Source organism: Xenopus laevis, chromosome 8L (genome assembly GCF_017654675.1).
Source record: "Xenopus laevis strain J_2021 chromosome 8L, Xenopus_laevis_v10.1, whole genome shotgun sequence".
NCBI lineage: Eukaryota > Metazoa > Chordata > Amphibia > Anura > Pipidae > Xenopus > Xenopus laevis.
The window spans coordinates 60,777,825-60,795,027 of record NC_054385.1 but is presented as its reverse complement, the minus strand read 5'-3'; positions in this window follow the sequence as shown (position 1 = coordinate 60,795,027).

The window sequence follows — 17,203 nt, the reverse complement described above, 5'->3', positions numbered from 1 at the left end:
ACTTGCATACCTCCCAACTGTCCCTCTTTTGACCACTCAACCCCCTGTCCCTCTTTTGTACTGGAAAGTCCCTCTTTTCTCTGAACTGAACAGCCAGAAAAAAAACAGTTTCTAACTTAATTAGCTTTTGGCAGAGAGCTCAGAACAGCTAACAGGTGCAAATAAGATACTTTGTAACAATTTTGACTCTGGTTGGTGCTGGTAGTGGTGAACTACTAGGAGGAGCAGCACACCAGTCCCTCTTTTCTCTGAACTGAACAGCCAGAAAAAAAACAGTTTCTAACTTAATTAGCTTTTGGCAGAGAGCTCAGAACAGCTAACAGGTGCAAATAAGATACTTTGTAACAATTTTGACTCTGGTTGGTGCTGGTAGTGGTGAACTACTAGGAGGAGCAGCACACCAGTCCCTCTTTTCTCTGAACTGAACAGCCAGAAAAAAAACAGTTTCTAACTTAATTAGCTTTTGGCAGAGAGCTCAGAACAGCTAACAGGTGCAAATAAGATACTTTGTAACAATTTTGACTCTGGTTGGTGCTGGTAGTGGTGAACTACTAGGAGGAGCAGCACACCAGTCCCACTCCCCAACACAGCTAGACTAATAGCACTGGGCTCTTATAGTAGGAAAGTAAAAAAACAAAAAAGAAAATAAAAGCAGTCCTTACAAGGACTATTGGGTTACAGGCAGCAGTCAGCAGATGAGAGATCAGCAGCAGGACAGCTGCCCACAGCAGCTACATACAGAGCACTGCAGTAGAAGGTAGATTACTAGCCAGCAAAGCTACCTAACCTAAAATGTCCCTCAAATCCCTGCAGAGTTCTGTCCCTACAATACAGAGCAGTTATCAAGTAGATTACTAGCCAGCAAAGTTACTATCAACTGTTCCTCAAATCACTAACCAGCTCTCTCCCTACACTAGCTCTTCCAAGCATACACAGGCAGAATGAAAAAACGCTGCAGGAAGGAGAGTGGTCCAGGGGGTGTAGGGGTGGTCCAGGAGGGAGAGCTTCCTGATTGGCTGCCATGTATCTGCTGGTCTGGGGTGAGAGGTCAAAAATAAGCGCCAGCTAAGGCGAACCCAAATTGGCGAACGTCGCGCGACGTTCGCGAACATTCGGCGGACGCGAACAGTCGATGTTCGCGCGAATTAGTTCGCAGGCGAACAGTCCGCGACATCCCTACGGCCCACACATAACTACTGTGGAACTAAGACTTTGGCAACATTGTCTTAAAAGTATCAACCATAATACTGCTTTCAATAGTAATTGTTTTTACAAATAACTTTTTTAAATAAATGTATATTGGAAAGCTGCTTAGAATTGTGTGTTCTTTTATTAGGAACATTTTTATTTTGGGGTTGACTTGACCTTTAAATTGGCTTCGAACTTTGGTACATGTAGCAGGTTTTTTTTCAAATGTTATAAATGATAATGTGCCTCTTATGCTTAGTAAAGGGCAAGTAAAGCTAGGTATTGGCTTGAAAATGCATAAAATGTATGAACAGAATGTATTAGTAGAAACATGCAGACAAGGACTGCAGGTCAATCATTTTAAGTTTTTTTTAGCATTTCTCTATGCTGTCATTTCTCCCAGTTGCAGTCATGTTGCCTCTTTCTGGTCAAGAGTATTCCACACATTTTTCACAATTATAATCAGGGGCCTTTTTCTGATTTCTGATGATTGAATTCCAGTACCACTCATTATGCTCGGCCGAGATTAATTATTTGGAGAAGGTACAGATCTCTATACACACATTTAATTCTGCATTATCATAATTCCCAGTATCTCTTCCCATATCTATAAAAGAGACCTCCAGCAGATACACAGTGGAGACACAAAACTCTGGATGGATGTACCTGTATTTATAACTATTTAATTAAAGTAAATGGCCGTGGATTGTGTCTGTCTGTTTGCCTGGTTCATACTCATGCAGAACCAGTTCTACCCACATGCATCAGTGTTTTTGCTACAAAATAAATCTGAATTGAATTGGATATAAAAATCTTTGTGCATATGAATATGAAAGGAGACCCAGTCCCTTATTTTCATCTCTGCTTAAATTTGTGTATGTGAGTTTTCTTGCTCAATTCCATTACTAACTGTTTTGATTATTGTTTCCTCCCTGTATAAACAGGCACAGGAAATAAATGCAGAGGCTGCACTTAGCCATGTTAATCCAAACCACAGCAGAGGAATCTTATTACACCCATAGCAGCAAGAAGTCAAATTAAATATGCATAGAAAAAGAGACCTTTCCTGAAAGTGCTTCACATAAACCAAGTTGTATAATAGTGTAAAATGTAGAAAGGGGGCTGAATAATTTTTGTTTAGCCAGTAGAACACTGTTAAATTACAACTCCCTCTTTCAGCTGGGCCCTTGCAAGGTGGTGGACAAAAGGTTTAAGAAGCTGCTGAACTGTAACTCTCAATATATAACTTATGTAGAAAGAATTAGGCACCAGTGGTTCTTAATCAGAATTAAGCAATAGCAAAATAAGGAACTTCCTAAGGTCCAGCAAATGGTGAGGCAAGTAAAGAGTGTAGAGGTATAGGAAAGGTTAGGCAAGTAGAGAGGATCATTCACCATTACTTGTAGAAGACAGAAATTGATGAAGATGTCTAACCAGTTGAGATACCTTTGTGAATGGATCCCCTCCAATGAAAGTCTCTCAGGGAAGAAAATAGCCTTAAGGTGTCCATACACAGGGAGATCTGCTTGTTTGCCGTTGCCGCCAAACGGGCGTGTCGCTCCCCAATATACCCACATTGAAGTGGGTGATTTCTTTTAGATTTTGCCCCTATGCTTACACAGGTCTCTCCTGGGCTGCTGCCAGCATTGGATGGGGGGCCCAGGGCCTACTGGAGCTGCAACCACAGGACCCGCACATACCCCCAGGGCCCCCACCCTTAGTCCTGGAGTTGTACTCAAAACGCCGCAACCCCCTTCCCCCGAGGGTACTGGTTCCTTTGTGGACAGGTAAGGGAGGTAAGGGAGCGCGCCAGAGTGGAAATCAGGCAGGTAGCAAGAGCAGCTTTGGATTGGTGGGGCCTCCCAGGTTTTTTCCCAGTGTCCTGCCAGCCCAGTCCGATCCTGGATGCTGCTTTTGCTAAGCTGCCCTGTCTGACTTCCAACTGCTACAATTGTGCTATAACAAAAGTTGCTATTCACTGCCTCGCTCACATGGTCCCAGCACCCCAACTTCAGTAAGGTGGTTGGTCATCTTAGGGATTAAAGCTTCAGACTAGGGCTGTTATCATGGCACTGTAACCCTCGGTACTAAGGGGAGACCAAAAGGGAAGCTATGTGCTCCCACCAATTAAATATGAACTGGAACTAGGCACACCACCCCGTGGGCCAATTGGGAAACCTCCCTCCCACAGGACATAGGTTACAGACCCGGACCTTTCCGAGCAGTAAAGGGGGATAAACTCCTTGAGTCCCATACAGTAGCTCTGCTCTTTTCTGTATAAAACTGTATAAACTTAACTGTATAAAATTAAGCCGGGTCTGCACATTCATGCAACAGGGAGCATTGTGGGACAACAATTGTGGGACAACAATAATATAATAAAACTCTCTTATGTGGAACAAGCTGCATAGTTTACAATGGTAAACAGTCCAAATAATAGAAGCATCTTTGATGCTTTTGGTCCATCTTAGCAGTCAATAAAATTACAGTTTAACACAATGGTGGGTAGTTGCAGGAATTACCCACAACCTGCACATCCTAGTACTATAAATTGATACTGACAACAGAAAACAAAACCCCATGCTCAGTTTTTCCCCTACTACTATTGCTCACTCTAGTCTCTAAACCAGTGGCCCCCAAACTGTGGGGCTGCCCCCTATAAGAGGTTCAAAATAGTAAAGGAGAAATCCCAGAATTAAAGCTAGTTAGAGTGAATTATAATGTACTGTTTTGAAACTCATTTTGTGCTAATTGACAGTTACCATCATATTTCCATACATCTGTGGGGTCCTGATTGGACTGCAAGGAGGAGCTTGAACACAAGAAATTGTTTCCATGCAGCTCATCCTTTCTCAAGCCAATATGAGTTGCAGGTGGTGTTTGTCCCCACTGCGTGGGAGACATTGAAGAAGCAATAAGAAATTTCCAGAAGTAATAAAAGTGATATAGTGATGTCCCTGATTCATGCTCTCCATCTTGTCTCATCGTGCCAATGCCTCTTGCCAACAGAAGGTAAGACATATATCATAATGTGAGTGAAATTATTATTCCCAAAGAAATTTCCGTTTGTTATGAAAGGAAAACAGAGCAATAAAATCTAAATTTATAGCAACAACAGTAGTTAGTGAATCCCACAGCAAATGCTATAGTCTGCCCAAACTGTTGCTATACTTCAGTGCTGTCTAACTTCTGTGGTACTGAGGGCTGAAATTTTTCCAGCCTACATAGTCGGGGGCCGATAATGGAAGCCAGTGTTGACCACTCCCTGTTTTTAAACCACACCCACTTTAACCCACACCCATGATACCACAAGATCATGTCCACATTAATTGTGGTAGCACACCAAAAAACCAAATGGTTGGTGCTCAATGCAGAGATATCACTTATCCCTCATATGTGAAAAAAGTTAAGTCCTATTAAGACATTCCCTTAAATCCATATGCCTCCTCTTCCCCTTGGATAACACAGCACCCCCAGCACATGATTAAACACCTTAAGGGCCCTTAACAATAATTTAATTTCAAATGCTAACAAACCCCCAGAACTAATACCAGGCTTATGTTCCACAGGCAGAGCAGGGCACACACAGACAGAACAGGGCACACACAGGCAGAGTATCTCACACACAGGCAGAGTATGGCACACACAAGCAGAGCAGGGCACACCCAGGCAGAGTATGGCACACATAGGCAGAGTATGGCACACACAGGGAGAGTATGTCACATACAGGATGAGTATGGCACACACAAGCAGAGCAGGGCACACCCAGGCAGAGTATGGCACACGCAGGCAGAGTATGGCACACACAGGCAGAGTAGGGCACACACAGGGAGCATATGGAAGGCAGAACAGAGCAGGAGACAGGGAAACCTATCAGGACCACTCTAAAATGTACAACATACAGTGACACAGTGCTGGTGTCCCATTATTGTTTTGCATAAGGTGTGAACAGATGAACAATGTGGCAGTTTCAGTCTGGGTCTCAGGTAGAACAGTACAGGGCTTTAGGGTAGTGAACAATAGAGGTGTCACAAGTGTGAAAAATGCAGGGGGGTCACAGGTATGAAAAATACAGGGGATTAGTCTGAATTTGAGGTTTAAACAATGCAGGGGCCAGTTAATCTCTGTAGTGATACCTTTTAAATCTTACATATGGTAAACAGACACAGCAGGTAGGTTGGGGGCCACACAAGGGGGGGTCACTGGCCGAATGCCAGTTGGACAGCCCTGCTATAAATCATGCACCCATTGCAGGGATTGTAAACCTTATTGTAGAAGGATCAAAGATCTGTCTGTTGTGCCCATCCCACACAGACACCTAATGACATTACACAAAATGAGTTTACAAGGAATCCCAGAGCACTAGTTACACAAGAGCTGATCTTATTTGGACAAATATTTAAGCAGGAAATCACATTATGCTAAATGAGTTACTTAGAAATACCAGAGCGATATCAGGAGATCTGTTATTATTTGGATAAATAGTGGTTCCATGTTATCTGTGATGCAATCTTAAAGGCACATTTCCAGCTGCATGAGTCACTTTTTTACACCTGAAAACAATGTGTACAATTAAGTGAATATACCATTTAGTTTGGCGGACAGTCTGAACCCACCAGAGTAGATGTTGGTGTCTAAGGAATTTACAACATATGCAGTCCTGCTTTAATCTAGTGATCTAACTAGAAGTTACTAGTCCCTGTAGCATTAAAGGCTTCTCTAAACATCAGGAATCTTCAACGTATATTGAAATTGCTCATCAGTTATTGAATCTTCTATAATTGGGCCCCTGACGTGTATTTAATTATTAAATTATTATGTCACAAAACTAGGGCTTGAACCCGGTGCAGATTTGTTACTTGTGAAATTAACCTTAGAAGCAACACATAAATACTGTATATATATCAATATTAATATATTGCATAAAAGAGGCAACTCACCATTATATTCATGTTAGCATGATAGAGAGAGTTGTATTCAAAGGCAATTTATAAGAGCATACCTACCAACTGTCCCGTTTTTAGAGGGACAGTCCCTCTTTTCACAGCTCAACCTAAGATCCATTATTTGTACTAGAAAGTCCAGTTTTTCTCTGCACTGAACAGGCAGAAAAAGAAACAAAGTTTCTAACTTAATTGGCTTTTGGCAGAGAGCCCAGAACAGCCACAGCTGCATATAAGATACCTTTGTAACAATTTCAAGATAAGCAAATTAATTGTAACAATTTTGAGATAAGCAAATAAGTAATTGTAACAATTTCCACCAAAATAAGTAATTGTAACAATATAAGATAACAGGTCCCTTGGGATAGACTCACAGCTTAAAGGGCAATTCACCTTCATTAGTAAAACTGTAATAACTGAAAAAAACACAGAAATATGTTCAAACTTTCATAACCTGCCAAATTTTGTAAAATGAACATGGTAATTAGGGAGCGTTGGCCAAAAATGTTGATGCGCTACGCGCGACAACTATTTTTAACCCTCTTTTTATTTACATTTTCTGAATGATTTAAGGGCTGATTAATTACAGATAAAAATGGGGAATTAAGAAAGATTCCAGGCAGTTCAATCAGTGTAAAGGTATGGGATCCATTATCTAAAAACCCATCTCCTTAGACTCCAATTTATTCAAATAGTTGTTTTTTTTAACTATTTCTTTTTTCTCTATAATAATAAAACAGGAGCTTGTACATTCAAGGGATCAAAACACATCAGTTAAAAGTGCTGCTCCAGCAGAATTCTGCACTCTCAAAAGAGCAAACAGATTATTTTTTTATTTGATTTTGAAATCTGACATGGGGCTAGACATATTGTCAAATTCCCAGGTGCCCTCAATCATGTGACTTGTGCTCTGATAAACTTCAGTCACTCATTACTGCTGTACTGCAAGTTGGAGTGATATCACCCCCCTCCATCCCCCCCAGCAGCCAAACAACAGAACAATAGGAGGATAACCAGATAGCAGCTCCCTAACACAAGATAATTCCCTGGTAGATCTAAGAACAACACTCAACATTAAAATCCAGGTCCCACTGAGACACATTCAGTTACATTAAGTAGGAGAAACAACAGCCTGCCAGAAAGCAGTTCCATCCTAAAGTGCTGGCTCTTTCTGAAATCACATGACCAGGCAAAATGACCTGAGATGGCTGCCTACACACCAATATTACAACAAACATAAAATACACTTGCTGGTTCAGGAATGACATTTTATATTGTACAGTGAATTATTTGCAGTGTAAACAGTGTGATTTAGAAATAAAAACGACATCATAAAAATCATGACAGAATCCCTTTAACCAAACTAAGATATAATTACTCTTTATTGGGGGCAAAACAATCCTAGCGGATTTATTTAATGTTTAAATTATATTTTAGTAGACCTAAGGTAATACAGAAGGATCCCTTGTCTGGAAAATCCAGGGCCCAAACATTCTGGATAACAGGTCCCATACCTGTACAATTTATCAAAACCTTCTGACTGCTTTCCTAAACTCCCTTTATTTTTATATAAAAAAGAGAGAAAAGTGGTGCTAGGTCCCTGGGCATAATGACCTACATGTAAACACAGAAAAGCCACTTGCAATTAGGCAGGGGCGCTAACCCTATTTATTGTGGAGATGTTTAGCCACTAGATCATGTGAGAAGTTGGTACAAAAAGATGTAGATGTAAGATGTAGCTTTCTAGCAGTGAGTCAGACATCTGGTAATGGGGAGGGGTGTTACACAAAATGGATGCATCGTATATCATTTTAATTGAATGAATAATACTCATTCCCAAACAACAGCTAGGGGGTAGAGAGAAGGGGTTTGGGAGCCATTAGGAAACTGTGAGTATTTCAGGGCCTAAAACACTGGACAATGAAGGATCCATTCCTGGACATATGGAAACAGGAGTATTTTAGCTGCTTTCTAAGATTGGGGGATATTATATTATTTGGTCGGCATGGGCAACATAGGCACAGATGTTACACACACACATATACATTCAGGATCTGCAACTGAACTCCAGGAACAGAGCACTGAACAGATTTAACATGTCAGCAGCAAGTAGAAACCATATGCGTCTGTAAGGAACCTCAAAAATTAACTGTCTGCTCCACAAAGTGAAAAACCTGTCAAGCTTCTGAGAATTTTTTGTTCATCATTTGAAATAGTCATCATTATTTATAGTCTGCAGCTGATCCTCTCCCTTTCCGTAATCCTTGGTGCATTCTGTAGTAGCGCAGCTGCTTCTTGCAGGGAGTTTTAAGCTTTCCTAAGTAGAATAAGTTGCAGTGATTTGTCTTTATTCTTCTTTATAAAACAGCAGTATATTCTGCAACATTGTACAAAAGAAAGGTGTATATACATCATATAGATTACACACAAAAATTCAACCGATAAGTGGTACAAGAGTTAGCGGCAGTACTCCAGCCAGAACTTGCAGCAGGCTACAGCGTTCATAATGCTAAGCTCATGGTTTATGTACTTTCCAACAGAAACAGCTGAGTAACAATGCACTCATTTCATTGGCTCTAAAGGAAACAGAAACTTGCTAAAATTGATGCATATTATGGAGTTAAAAAGAAATGGGTGGGAGTTAATAACATTAGATATGGACTTACTATATATAGATGCTGACTTGCAATAAACCATAAACCTGCTTTGGACCTTCTGTGCATGACTGTCTAGTTAAGGCAATAAAAGACTTCAGATCCATCTGGCCACTCAGTATAGCAATTATTTATACATCACATTGTTTACTGTGGCAGAGCTTGTGAAAGGCAGGAAAACATTTCTAATAGAAACAATACTTGGAAGATGAATGATTAGTTAGTACCTGAAAGCAAATGCTTGATGGCATGCAGGCTCACAATTTGTTTGGCTAAACTCTGATCCACATACACACACAAGGGACAGAAATGGCATATCATTTAGTTTTGTTGGGGACTGATACATTAGTCTCCCAGTATTATTTAGCAGGCAGTCCTCTAGTGTTATAGACACCTAAAAAAAAACCTACCTCACATAGACCCCCCCATCGTAGCTGCTACCCCATGCAAATGCCCCTAACTTTTTACTTACCCCTTAGTGCAGATTCATGGATCGGAGTTCACGACAAGCCATCTTCCAGGTCTTCATGTCTTCTTCCAGCGCTTCTGCAATTTCCGTCAATTTCCGCGCATGTGCAGTTGTCGAGAACCGAGAAATTGCTCCAACTGCGCATGTGCCGCCATGCCAGTCTCATTCTCTGATTACCGAAGACTCGAAAGACGGCTGCCATGAACTCCGATCCCTGAATCTGCACCATTATGGGCATTTGTCCGGGTAGCAGCTAGGCTGGGGGGAGGAGGAGGGAGGGGGGTCTATGTGGGGTATGGGGGTAGGGTTTTTTGTAATAAGGGGTTTGTTTCTCCTTTAAAGCTCTGTCCCTTGGTGTTCTATCAGTGCCCAGTAGATGGCACTGTGCTAAATTATAAAGTCCTGGGCTGCCAAGTGCTCATGGTCAATTTTGTGTTAGCCTTGGCCTGAGCAGGCAGACAGGGCTAAAGTGGAACCTAGACAGGTCAGGTCTAGTAAGGATAGGCTACTCACCTTAATAAGTCACTCTAGGAGTGACAGACAGACAGGCTATTAAGCCGAACAGCTTGAGGCTCCTCAGAGGACTTAAGTGGGATTATGATCCCGGGTACTAATTGCCCAGAAGTAGGGACTACGTGTACAGACCTAGCAAAGTGAGGTTCCCCTCAGGTTCCATTTAGGAAAGAGGCTGAAAGCTGGGTGCACCTCCTCGCTGCTGTACATGGTCTCTTCCCTGCGGGACTGATACTGACCAGAGGTGCTGTGAGTATATGCCTATACACTGTTGCTTTATGATCCTGCTTGGTCTATATGTGCACTCCATTGTGGATGCTCTTGTTCAATAAATATATTCTTTTGGTTAAGTTATAAGAACCACTGGTGCCCAATTATTGTACCCTGCACCAAGTTACAGTTATACTACACCCTGCCTCCACACCGTTTGCAAGGGCTTACCCCTAAATAGTTAAGGTCTCACCTGGAGCACAGTATTGGGGATAGTAGAGAATGGTGCACTCAATTTACTATAGCGCTACAGGTTAATGGCACACAGAGGCCTTTTCAGTTTTGTTATGTCTTTTCCCATATTGCAGACTACAGAAATAGTGTGCCAGTAAAGGAGTTTTCTTGCAGTTATACATATGGAGCAATGGAAGGAAATTTTGAGCATTTAGGAGCTGTATTTACATGGAGCAGAAAACACTACAGGCAAGATGAACAAGACCACTCAGTGGGATATTGCCTTTAAAAAGAGAGCCGATTGGGCTAATGGTTCCCAAACTGCAGGAATGTTCCCTCAGGGACTCTGGATGCCAGAGGTGCATGAGCAGATTTTTCAATTTGCCCTATTGACAAACAGACAAATATTTATGGTACAACATATAAATCAGAATTATCCAACAACCTACGCAATCCAAACACCATACAAACCTTTGATTGGTAAGATTGTAGTAGTAAATCTGGCACACATTGTAAGATACACTCACCAAAACAAGCGCATCTTTACCTGAATTGGCAGGAACACAGTCATAATGGGCCCAAACTGTGGGCCAATAAGCTGAAAAACTGATCTGGAGGGCCAAGTTGGCAACTTTTTGGGCCATTGTATGTCCAGTTTAAAGGACAAGCAAAGGTGAAACCACTGGGAGGGAAATAACTTAGCAATTGGGGATGCTCACCATGTTGCCGACCACCCAGTGCTTCAACCTTTCCTGTTCTTTAATTGAAAAGTTTGGTTTAGACTTTAAGTATCCCAAATATGTGTCCATTAATCATTCTGTGCATTGGTTTATAGAGTCTATACAGGCGGCAAGTGCAGATAAAAATAAATTGCTTCAGATGTCCTACATGTCACAGCCTGCTCTAGGGATAAAGGACGTCCATAATGAGTTCTATACCACGTAATAGCGCTTTGTGTATGCAGACTATTCCAAACAACCAGTATAGGTTTTGAAGGCAAGGGGGATACAAAAATGATTTCTACATTCCTGTGGTTAGATTTCCCAAACAGTTGTGAGAAGGAGAAAGCATTTTTTTCGGTTGGACAAATGGACTGGATACTTTACATACTGCACAGACAGCTATTAGTCTTAACAAAGGAAGAAATGATATGATCCCTTAATACTCTGTATCTCTAAGGGCAGTGACACATACTATTTATTGCTTAGCGTTTGGTTGAGGCTCAAAAATTATTTTTGTGTGCATATTTGTGAGATTATGTGAATTGAGTGTTTTAGCAGAGACAATTCTCAGTAAAGTCTACAGCAGGGTATACTCTTGTGTTTAGTAGCCGCAATAAAACACTGAGCGACAAATATCACTGTGTGTCATTACCCTAAGGACTAGATTTGATCTGCTATTCAAATGACAATTCTCTCTGGTCAGCAGGGGTGAGAAAGAAATTGAGCCTTTTATATAAATTATTGATGTTGTTATCAGGCCATTAAAGAATGCGTGTAAATAAGATGTTTAACAAACATTGCATTCTTGGGGTTTTCAACCAATCAACACCTTAAGACAGAAGCTGGTGCACCCAAAACACCCAGCACAGATGTATGCTGTCCAGTGTAGTGAAGTATGCAAAGATCTACACTGCCTTGCAAAAGTTAATAACATTAGATATGGAGTGTGGGTGACTCCCCAAATGTATGTAGGAAGGTGCTCTGGTCAGATGAGACTAAAATGTAACTTTTCGGCCACCAAGGAAAATGCTATATCTGGTGCAAACCCAACACATCCCGTCACCCCGAGAACACAATCAATACAATCAATGAGTGGCAGCATCATGCTGTGGGGATGTTTTTCACTAGCAGGGACTGGGAAACTGGTCTGAGTCGAGGGAAATATGGATGGAGCTAAATACAGGGATATTCTTGAGCAAAACCTGTGTCAGTCTGCCTGTGATTTGAGACTGGGACAGAGGTTCATCTTCCAGCAGGACATTGACCCGAAGCAACACTTGAGTTGGTTAAGGGGAAACATTTTAATGTGTTGGAATGGCCTAGTCAAAGTCCAGACCTCAATCCAATTGAGAATCTGTGGTCAGACTTGAAGATTGCTGTTTACAAGGAAAACCATCCAAAATGAAGGAGCTGGAGCAGTTTTGCCTTGAGGAATATGCAAAAATCCCAGTGGCAAGATGTGGCAAGCTCATAGAGACTTATTCAAAGTGACTTGCAGCTGTAATTGCCACAAAATGTGTCTCTACAAAGTACTGACTTTAGGGGGGTGAACAGTTATGCACACTGAAGATTTCAGTTATTTTGTCCGATTTGTTGGTGGCTTCACAATATAAAAAAATATCTTCAAAGTTGTAGGCATGTTCTGTAAATGAAATGGCGCAAACTCTCAAATTCCATTTTAATTCCAGGTTGTGAGGCAACAAAACATAAAAAATGCCAAGGGAGGTGAAGACTTTTGCACCGGGGAGACCAAACAACTGCTTATTTAGTAATTAACTTCTCTGGACAAGACTCAGCAGTCAACTTTTTTATGCTCTTTTAAATATAGAAAGTGCTCAAAAAAGTAGTGTAGTGTAGTAGTGTATTGGGCTGATTTATAAAAAATGTCTGAAAAACCCTACTAATCCCACCAATCTGTTCTACTTCCTGCAGCCTCCTTTCCCAGGCTGTGCAGGGGAGCCAGACGCACCCAACATACTACACTATAGGATTAGGAACCAATCAGCAGATGACCTGATAGAGAACTGAAGCCTGTCCTTGCTTGTGACTGCACTGTTGTGATTGGATATCCCTCTCCTTCTGGGACTGTAGCAGATTTATAGTGAGCTACAATAAGGGGGCATTTATAAAGATATTACTTTCTAGCCCAAGTAAAACCAGCAGCATATATTGCTCATTATTCAGAATCAATACGGGAGATGTGTGATTAGGTAGCATGACACCAATCTATCTATCTTAATAAATTGAAATGGCATAAGAAAAAGGAATATAACAAGATAACAGAATCCACTGAGAAATGTCAGTCCCAGACCAAAGGATTGGTAAATGGAGTGAAGCAGAAATATCCTTATGTAGGAACCAAATATTTTAGTAAGACATTCCATGATGTTTCCCAAGCCTGTTTGCAGTACAGCAGTGATATTTTAGTGAAGAGCCCATTAATACTGTCACACTGCCGCACTCGCTTAATCACAACTCTTTCCCACTAGTCTTCAGTTACCAACTCTAGAATGAAAGCAAGAAAATATTTATGTTGTTGTCCAAAAAACTGGCCAAAAAATCAGTTGCTGCACTGCCAGAGAGTGAGAGATCAGCCACTACTCAGAGTGTTTAGCTGAATCCGACATAGAAATGCTTCTAATGCAGATTAACTGCTTGTTGATTTTCATGTATTGTAAACTGCTATAAACAACATGTTTTGGGCCTTCGATGCTCTTTCTCAAGAGTAAAAAAACCACAAGTGTCCAATATGAAATTTGATTCAGTGTCTTTAAAAAAGATAAGTGGCATGATGGATACATTGTATCAATGTGTAGATAAAAAGGTTTTTTGTATTCCTCAGGAAAGTGTCTTTAAAATATGATTCATGGAGTCTGAAACCGTATCTGTAAAACTAATGTTTTAATTCTTGCTCTGCAGACCATGAAGTTTGAATGATGAATAAACTATTCTACTATGTATAGCTATTATATAAAATACAATGTTTTAATAGGTTTAATTTTGTTATATCAGTCTCAAGAGTTCAGTTTTTTGTTCAAACCATGAAAGGAACAGTTATGTTCTTAGAGTAGTCTATGTAGTATCATAATGTTGTATTTTACTATTTGTATTTTGTCTGTTTTGCTTTTAACAGGTTTTACACTTTTTGGATATAATGATACTTTGTATCACTTTTTTCTGCACATTGATACAATAATGGGGCTCATTTATCAACACTGGGCAAATTTGCCCATGGGCAGTTACCCATAGCAACCAATCAGAGATTAGCTTTTTAAAGCCAGCTGCAAGTAGAACAATGAATGCAACAATCTGATTGGTTGCCATGGGTTGTTGCCCAGTGTTGATAAATGACCCTCAATGTATCCATCATGTTTTTTGAAAAGGGAGTTCAAAAGAAACGTTTTAGTCTGAGTGAACAAAGCCCTTGTTTGAGTCCACATTTGTTCTTGAGCCTTCTTGAGAGATATACATTCCCTCCAGAGTTTTTCTAGTTACTGGGATAGTGACATATTGACACTGAAGTTGTGGGTTTGTCTTACGTGTTCTTTAGTATGATTAAATGTTTTTTCAGGGGATAACAGAGACCATTGTAATATTGATAACAATGTACAGCAGGGAACTATGGAAGCTTATCTATCTTACATTATAAAGACATAAGAAAATGAATATGCAGGTGTGGGACCTGTTATCCAGAATGCTCGGGACCTAGGGTTTTCTGGATAACAGATCTTCATACTTTAAGCCTACTAGAAAATCATGTAACAATTACTGTGTTATTATTACAGAGAAAAGGGAAATCATTTTTCAAAAATATGGATTATTTGGATAAAATGAAGTACAAGGAGATGGCCTTTCTAGAATTCAGAGCTTTCTGGATAAGGGGTTTCCAGAGAACGGATCCTATACCAGTATATCTGAAACGGCATAAAACCATGTTGCTAAATGTGCAAGAAGCACCACAAACATGTTAAAGAATTAGTACCAAAGGCCAATAACAAACTAAACAAACAAGCAATACAGCCATGCTGTTGTACAAATACTTTTCTTGGCTATCTGACATTGATTTTAAGTGATTCCAGCTTGCTTTTCTAAATAATGCTTTTCTAGCACTAACATGCATTGCGTTTTGCATTTTTGTAAGATTAAAAAAAAAAAAAAAAGTATGGCTTTCATTCAGGTATTACAAGAAAATGACCACTTAATATTTATTTTACCCCCAAACCTCACGTTCAGAATAAAAATGGAAAAGACTGTCAGAGAAAACAAGACAGCTTGGATAACTGCCAGTAAAAGTAGCTGAAATCATTTCCATCTCTCTTGGGAGTGTTGGGGGAAAGCCGAGTACTTGGCAGATAATGCCCAGGCCAGAATCAAGCAGGGACCTGGTGTAAGTGAAACAAACTAAAACGCTGGTAGAGACTTACTGTTGCTTGAAACAGAGGAGCCCAAATGAGGTATAAAAAGTAGAAAATCTTGATTTAGGACATAATTAAGCCTGACACGTTACGTGCCAAGGGTGGGCACTTACTCATAGGCTGCGTGCTCACCCTTGGCATGAAACGCGTCAGGCTTATGTCCTAAATAAAGATTTTCTACATGTTTTGGGTTCCTCTGTTTCGAGCAACAGTAAGTCTCTCCCAACTTTTGCTTTTGTTTGACTTTACCAAATTATATGGCCCGTGGCCCTTTTTGCGATGTGACCACCGTGTATGATTTTTTGACCTACCGTATATACTCGAGTATAAGCCGAGTTTTTCAGCCCCTAAAATATGCTGAAAAACTCTACCTCGGCTTATACTCGGGTCAAGCGCAAAAACGGTCGCCGGCGTCCAAGAATAGTCGCCGGCGTCCAAGAAAAGTCGCCGGCGTCCAAGAATAGTCGCCAGCATCCAAGAATGGTCGTCGGCGTCCAAAAACGAGACACCGGCACCTCCAATGGGAGCAGAAACCCTCAATTTTTTGATTGAAACTTACCAGAAGCTGCTTCATGTCTTACCCTAGGCTTATACTCGGGCTTATACTCGAGTCAATAAGATTTCCCAGTTTTTGGAGGTAAAATTAGGTACCTCGGCTTATACTCTGGACGGCTTATACTCGAGTATATACGGTATTTAACTTTTTGAGACAAAAATTAATATGGAACTCTGGATTTCTGCCTAATAAGTAGAACTGCACACCACAGCAATAGAGGAAATTCCCTGGCGTAAATGCTCATTATTGCCAGCAAGCAAGTCACCCACTGACTTTTTACAGAAAAATACAATCATTCTTGGTCCGTTTAGGACACAGTCCCTGTTGCAGGGATGCATGCCGACATTCATATTTACACATAGAAAAAAAGGGATATAAGGAAAACTTCGCTCTCCTGAGATAGAATCAAAACAATAGCACAGAAATTTGTGGAAACTGGTACAGGGATGAATTATATTGATTAAAAATGAGTAAAATACTAAAGACACCATTCTTAAACAGCGCTTTGATACCTCCGCTATAAATGGGATGTGTGAAAAAAATAGGCTAAATGTTGGCGTATAAAGAGAGTTAAAGGAGAACTAAAGCTTAAATAAAGCAGTAGCCCAAGACAACCACAGCCTTTTATCAGTAAACATCTGTCTCCAAAGATGCCCTAGTAGCTCCCCATCTTCTCTTTTGCTCATTCACTGCACATGCTCTGTGCTGCTGTCATTTACCTGAGTTTGGGTACTGATGCAGGCTGAGAATCAGCTCCTCCACTCACATCAAAAACGTTGTCCCCACCTCCCTAGCTGTCAATCAGAGTGACAAAATGCCTGAAAGCACAACATGTACCACTGCCCATAAGCAGCAGAGAATAAATATTCCAGCAGAGACATTCCTTTTACTTTGCATCAACTCACAGCAAACCCCTGGCTTGAAAAAAAAAAAAAGCTTCCTTAAACTGAACAAGGTTTGAATATCTTTTATTCTCAAATACTTCCCGAAATAGGAAAAATACGTACAGGGTATATCCATACTACACTGTAAATATGACAACTTGAGGAAAGCCAACAATTTCCAGTAAAGAGAACACTTTACAGAAAAGAAATCCTATGCTGTGCTTCCAACCCCCATTAACTACTATTCCTAAATCGTTTTTCCTCTCTGATCCCAGTGGATCATCACTTAATATCCTGACACAAAGAAGTGCAATGTCTCAATATGATGAAATAGGAAAAAAAAACAATGTTTGCCGGGTTGGAGCACATCTATCAGAAACGGACACTGAATTTTTGTGAAAGATCCAATTCCTAT